General features: G+C 47.2%; 1 protein-coding gene across 2 annotated transcripts in view; it reads right to left on the bottom strand.

Moving 5' to 3' along the window:
* The window catches only part of LOC143282863 (ras-related and estrogen-regulated growth inhibitor-like protein), a 69,308-nt gene that overhangs the window by 14,506 nt on the left and 47,302 nt on the right, over positions 1 to 7,500 (bottom strand). The window lies entirely within an intron of this gene.

Here is a 7,500-nt window from a genome sequence, read left to right as displayed (position 1 = left end):
TGTAATCCATGTCAGCGTTCGGTGGGTTATGGAAACAAGAACATACCCAGCATGCACACCCCCGAAAACGGAGTATGGCTGCCTACATGGCGGGGTAAAAACGGTCATACACGTAAAAGCCCACTCGTGTGTGCATACGAGTGAACGTGGGAGTTGCAGCCCACGAACGCAGAAGAAGACTATGCCACTGCACAAATGTTACTGGAACAAGTCGGAACAAAACTTCCGAAAAAACAGTCCTTGACACTTTGCAGATTGTCCTTTCCTGTAACCATGAAAAATGGTGCGCGTACGTGTACATCCATCTGTTCGTTCTTTAGTTTAACGTCTTTTCACTGTAAGTGATATTAGACGAGGGTAGGAAAAAAATATCGAGTGGGTGGAGGGGGTGGGGGGGAATTACTGTGTACGCATGCGAGTAAGTGAAAGTATGTGTGTGTGTGTGTGTGTGTGTGTGTGTGTGTGTGTGTGTGTGTGTGTGTGTGTGTTTGTGTGTGTGTTTGTGTGTGTGTGTGTCCGTCCGTGCGTAAGCGCCTATGCATGTGTGTTGAGAAATCGTAGCTCTGCACTGATTTCCGTTGGTGAGAAAAAGGCTCCTCATTTTAAGACGTCAAGTTAAAGAATATACGAAGTCTTATTTTATGAATAGATAACTAACTAAATAGATAAATAATAAATAAATAAAAGATGAATTGAATGAATAAACAAAGTGAACTATGTTCTCTTTGGACGCGTGGTTTTAATCAGTTAAAGTAAATGCTGTCACCAGCCACAATGGCGAAGTTGTCAGCGACAAACACTGATGACCTGCTGGAAGAAGGACGTAGATTCCATTGCTGTCACATGCACACTAAAGGTCTTTTTCTTGTTCGGCCCGTGGCACCTCAGATCCAGGGTTGCATGGGCATGTTCTCAAATGGCGAGACTTGGAACCACGAAGCCGATTATCACCCTTCGGAGTGTTGCCGGAGAGTTCCGCGGCCATCTTGGATCTTGCGCATGCGCCATCTAACTTGACTCGAAATCGCAAGCAATGTCAAAGGCGATCGACATAGACAAAAGCAGCAACATGCGCTGTCCCCCATTTCTTCAGTTAGTAGCCTCTACTGCTACAATCAAACTATGTACAATATATGCACGATAGAAAAAGAACAAAATATGAAACAAAAAGTCGAAAAAAGATGCTTTCTGTTTCGCACGTTCTACCTCTTTCGATTGCCTTGTTGCTCGAAATTTCCGAGAGCCAACCAACTTCGAGAGCACAGATCATGTGACGCGTCTCTATAAGTCATGTAAGCACGGAACTCGCCAGCGGTCTATTCCCTGATAAGCAGTGCATGCATCTGAGTCTCTTGAGCGTAGCTGGTTGGACATCGGGGACTGCTAAGAAAAGAAAACTCCTTCCATGGGGTTCAATACAATTGGAACAATAATTCCACGCTGAATCCCTATAGCGTTAACAACATTGTGCTCAACACGCCCGGGTGCCCATGGCTTTGTTTTATCACCACCCCCGACCCCATCTATCTTTGTTCATCAGCTGTTTAATCCCAATGGACCTGGCGTTGTCTTCCATCTATCTTTGTTCATCAGCTGTTTAATCCCAATGGACCTAGCGTTGTCTTCCATCTATCTTTGTTCATCAGCTGTTTAATCCCAATGGACCTAGCGTCGTCTACCATCTATCTTTGTTCATCAGCTGTTTAATCCCAATGGACCTAGCGTTGTCTTCCATCTATCTTTGTTTATAAGCTGTTTAATCCCAATGGACCTAGCGTTGTCTTCCATCTATCTTTGTTCATCAGCTGTTTAATCCCAATGGACCTAGCGTTGTCTTCCATCTATCTTTGTTCATCAGCTGTTTAATCCCAATGGACCTAGCGTCGTCTTCCATCTATCTTTGTTCATCAGCTGTTTAATCCCAATGGACCTAGCGTTGTCTTCCATCTATCTTTGTTCATCAGCTGTTTAATCCCAATGGACCTAGCGTCGTCTACCACCTATCTTTGTTCATCAGCTGTTTAATCCCAATGGACCTAGCGTTGTCTTCCATCTATCTTTGTTCATCAGCTGTTTAATCCCAATGGACCTAGCGTCGTCTTCCATCTATCTTTGCTTGTAAGCTTTTTAATCCCCATGGCCCTGGCGCCGTCTTCAAGCCGGTCAAACACACACTTGGGACTGATGATTTATTTTACGTCGCCTCACCGAAGCGTGACAGTGTAGCAGTGACAGAGCTCGTCACCTTGAACAAGCAGTCCAATCCCCTGATGAGTCAGCCAGCCTCCCGTGAGGGTCAACACAGACAGCACAGCGGGTGTGGGGCCCTGCCGGTCACTACACCGGCTTCACAGTGATGGGAGGACATCAGGTGATATAACACCATTAGATGACCCCAGCAGCCATGGCCAACGATAGTTATTATGCCGCCGGTATTTGTTCGGCGTACCTGCCTATCAATAGGTGTGGACAGGTACCGATATTAGTGGGGGTGGGGGTTCGGGGGGGGGGGTGAACAGGGGTTACAAAAACACCACAGAAAACCGGTGGTTTTCGTTATGAAACGTCTGTGTGTGTGTGTGTGTGTGTGTGTGTGTGTGTGTGTGTGTGTGCGCGTGTTGTTGTTGTTGTTTTTGTTTCCAAAGATGACATGTGAGCATGTGTACTTTCCAAGACTCGTGTTTTTTTCCCAGACATTAAGTAATATGGATTTGTCCGAACGCAGTGACGCCTCCTTGAGCCACTGAAACTGAAACTGAGGCTGTGATGAACATGGTGGCTTCGTGGTTCAAACTTGTCCCTAAACTAGTTCAGTTTACGCCATGTGACACCCACTTCTTCTGCATATCAACTTTTGTTTGTACATTGATGATTGGAGGTTCAATTTCTGTTTGATATCAAGTTTAGAGTGTTTATCATTCCAGGTCCAACTTCTTTATTCCCACTACTCTCATACCCAGGACTACGCTTGTGTGAGTGTGTGTGTGTGTGTGTGTGTGTGTTGTTTTTGTTTCCAAAGATGACATGTGAGCATGTGTACTTGCCAAGACTCGTGTTTTTTTCCAGACATTAAGCTAAAACTGTGTTTCATATCGTAAAAATGACGCACATCCGATTTCCAGACTGTTTGAGGTCGCGTGCAGAAAAGCCACGTGACAGAATCTCGGACCAGCGTTACTCTATAACACAACTGATTTTATATCCAGAATATCTTCTATGAAACGAAATAGTTGCAATCTCTCTTTTTGCCTTTATGTATTTTTTTTCTCGTGTGTCTTCGCGTTCATTGTTCTGACATTATGTACTACTGCTACTGGCCCAACACTCAGTTTATATCACAGACTGACATAAGTTTACAGTTGGGCCAACAGAAACGTGACAGCTGTATCAATGTTTTCTCTGTTGCAATGGGAAACAATTTACAGCGTTGTCTTCGGAGAAGGACTATGACTCTCAAACTTTGAGGCAAAACTGAACTGCCTCTTAGTGCTGCAGCCTCGGGGCTAATTGGCCTTTGAGAACCATCCCAACGCCGACTGTCCTAAACCCTCTTGGCCGAGAGAATGGGGGTGTATCTTGGGCAAAACACACTCCACTATAATCAGAATTCTAGCCCAGATAGTCGGGACAGCAGTTACCTCCTCTGCTGTTCTGATGGTAACAGTCGAACACGACTGATTATCATGTACTGTTGTGTGTATTTCTGTGCCTTTCATTACTACCAAGAGTTAGGTTCGGAAATTTGAAATATTCTGAATTGCTGGTGTCTTTATCATTGGAAAAGGCCAGAAAATTTGTATTCCAGGCCCGTTTTCCTCAGCGTTTGCTCAACACATCTGATCACGACAGGCTGATTCTGTTTGTCTTTCAGACAAAAACTTTTCTGAGTATTGAACAGTCGATTACTTTGAACTCTGATAATAGAATCTTTCTTTCTGTCAACCGTTTTGTTGTTGTTTATTTCTGTCGAGCAGGATCTTTCCCCGATTTGTTTTTCTTTTTCCCAAATCTCTCTCCCTCCCTCCCTCTCTCTCAATACACACGGACAAACGCTCAATCCCCCTCAGTCTCTCCCGCCACAGACAGTCGTTAAAATGCACTCAAGTACGAACGTAAGCACACACGATAGCAAATGTGCATGAATCGTTACCCATCAGTTCATCATTAAAAAAACAAAATGGTGGACGGGCACTAAAGCTGTTCTACCACAGTGAAGTTGGACTCTGCAGCCCCGTCGTTCTCGACATCATGGCGGAAAAAAAAAACCAAAACAAAATAGACACCATGACAACCACAGCTTGCCTACACACACACACACACACACACACACACACACACACACACACACGCTCACCCTCCAAGAACATGGCTTCAGTCACGCCCTTCCATCCGTTCAAGCAGAGATCCCCAATCCCCTGAAAAATTCACCTCTATAATCCAGAGCCTGTACAGCCCCTCCCTATCTGACACAATCTCCAGCCTCCTCCCCCCCAGAACCAGCCAGCCCCGCGGGGAGACTGTGTCACAACATCTGCTCCCCCCCACCCCCCCACCCCACCCAACCCCCCCGCACACCTGTGGGCCCGTCAGCACTGTCAAGGACCCTCCCCTGTGTGGAGAGGGCGGAGGAGGGGGAGGAGACGTGGTTCTGATGTAACCGGAACTGGACGAGGCGAGGTGAGGTGGCTGGGGACAGGGAAGCCAGGGTGACACATGGAATACAGGGGGTCTGGTCGGGGCGACAGGTTGTCAACAGGAATGAACTGAGTCAGCGATGTGAATGAGAGAGAGAGGGGGGTCGGGGGGGGGGTGCTGGGGGGTGGGGCTGGGGGGGGGGCAGGGAGAGCGAGAGGGAGAAGGAGAGAGGGAGAGGGACAGGGAGAAAGAGAGAGAGAGAGAGGGAGAGACAGACAGACAGAGAGGAAGAGAGAGGGAGAGAGAGAGAGGAGAGAGAGAGGGGGGAGAAAGAATGTGTGCGTGTCATTGTGTGTGTGTGTGTGTGTGTGAGCGCGTGCGTACGTGTGTGTGTGTATGTATGTGTGTGTGTGTGTGTGAGTGTGTGTGTGAGAGAGAGAGAGAGAGAGTGTGTGTGTGTGTGTGTGTGTGTATGCGTGTGTGTGCGTGCGTGTGTGTGCGTGCGTACGTGTGTGTGTGTGTGAGAGAGAGAGAGAGAGTGTGTGTGTGTGTGTGTGTGTGAGCTGATGTTATGTCTGCTTATAAAAAAAACCATGCAATTTATTAACGCAGAAAAAGATGAACGTTTATTTTCTTTTTAAAGACAATCTTCGCAAACTTTCCGTTTGGGCTTAAAACGATCCCGAAAGAAATTATTCTGTTTTATCTGGGTGAATATAAATAAGCAGGTAAGAATGAGGGCAAAGAAAACTGCAACAGTTTCTTTTAATTCATCAACTATTTTCAAACGTTAGTCCTTCCGGCAAGCTCTTATTAACCCTCGGTATTCTTCCCTCTTGAATAGAGAGGCAGAAAAAATAGGAAAAGGCCAGCAGTTTCCCCAACATTTAAATCCAAAAGATCCCGAAACCGGGCCAGGGTAATGGCGGAATAAAAACGGCCATAGCCCGTAAACGTCCACTAGCAGACGCGAGCAATCGCTGGAGACGTATTCCACGAGTGCTGTTACCTGGTCCGAGTCCAGTTATTGTCACACCCAGGTTGAGCTGAGGGTGAGAGGGAAGGACGCCTACTGCCCCCCCCCCCCCCCGACCTTAATCCAAACCATTTACAATGTATTCATTGTAAGTACAATGGTGTTTCTATGTCTGTCCACTCTGCGGTGATCAGTTTTCAAAACACCTAGGAAAAGCTGACATTAACACTTCCACTGCCAAATCCGCATTTATACAGCAGCTACGTAGAGGACCCATGCCACTGAAGGGTGACCAGATCATGGGTCTGTTATCCATGAACCTACTGCTCTTTATGTTCGGTGGTAGGATACGCCATATCTTCTACACATCACAAGGGAAATCCCCAGCTATTCTTAGACACCATATTTTCTGTGTTTATAGCACAAGGGAATTTCACACTCTAAATTGACTGGCGGCGAAAGGGTTAAAACAAAATCTGGGTCAAAATCAAAGGTGGTGTGTCCGGTCTTTTTGTGACATTGTTTCCCCACATAATCTTGTATCTATTCCAGCAAAAATTGATTTAATAGCAGTTGGTGCACATTTTGGTCCTTTTTTTCGAGTAAAATGACTGGACTACTTGGCTGCATCCCACTCAAGACGTGTGACTGAACTAAAAAGGCCTTCCCTCATTCCACGTTCTTCTCTTCACGGTACAGCTCAGCTGATCAATGTGTGAAGTTGCTCCTCTTCTGGGAGATGTAGCATGTAGGTTCTGCATCCATGACGTGTCTTTCCAGACCTTCTCGCCAGTATTCGTCTTTCTAGAGAAAGAATGGGAAACCTTCCAGCAGATTTCGGGATAAAGAAGCCATGATTTTTTTTTTCATCCCAGTCCCAGGAAATTCTTTGTCTTCAACGGGTATAGTGAAAAGACCACAGCACATTTTCCTTCCTTTTTCAAACTACATGTTTTCTTGTTCCTAAATATACAGGTTTGAAATAATAACCCCATTCCATCCCTGGTCCTGAGCATTTTTCTTCCTCCTCTAAGAAACAGAGCGTGAATGGAGATGATTTTAACTATTGAATCCATTTGATTCATGATAATTAATATGCCTTCTTCCACCAGCTTTGGTATTCAGTTTTCCTCCCTCAAAAGATCCATCAGACCCATAGCTTAATACCCTGTTCACAAGAAGAAGAAAGAAAGAAAGAAAGAAAGAAGAAAACGCATTGTGTTCACGAGCTCTCTAGTCTCCAGCTTTCTTTCTTCCTCCATGCACAGTGAGTGGCCCCCATAGTGCTCCACGTGCTGCCCCACGTGCCCGGTACAATCCGTGCCAAGCGGACCAGCACCCACACACAATGGCCGCTGGACACTCGACCTCAGCTTCACCGCCACTTCCATTTTCTCCGGCCCCTTGAATTTTGCCCCATCATTAGTCGCCCTTGGGGGTGCTGAGGGATGGGAGGGGGGGGGGTTATCCCTTTCCCAGACATCCACTGACTGCGGGACTTAGGATTGAGGGATGTCATCCTTCTTCTTCCCTCCCCTCCACCACTACACACCGTGCCGTGTCTCTCTCTCTCTGGAGGTTCAGTTCAGTTCAGCCAGGCTTTGGGGACTGCTGGATGTCGGGTGTGGTAGCATAGGGGGGATATGAGAGTCGGGATTTACCTGGGTAAGCTGGATGTGACAGGACCGAGCGAGGGGGGGGGGAGGGGGGCGGCAGGGGGGAGGGGAGTTGGGGGTGGCTGAGGATGGTGTTCCAGGTTCACCTCCAAAAGATTGACTGTGTGTCGCCGCCCTCCCGCTGGGGCATTGGGGGTCAGTGATAATACCCCCCCCCAACCCCCGCCCCTGCAATTCCCCTCCCCCCCTCCCCCCCTGCCGCCCCCCCTCCCC

Source organism: Babylonia areolata, chromosome 6 (genome assembly GCF_041734735.1).
Source record: "Babylonia areolata isolate BAREFJ2019XMU chromosome 6, ASM4173473v1, whole genome shotgun sequence".
In the NCBI taxonomy this organism is placed as follows: domain Eukaryota; kingdom Metazoa; phylum Mollusca; class Gastropoda; order Neogastropoda; family Buccinidae; genus Babylonia; species Babylonia areolata.
The sequence above is the reverse complement of the archived record's forward strand: the minus strand, read 5'-3'. Positions and strand labels throughout refer to the sequence as shown.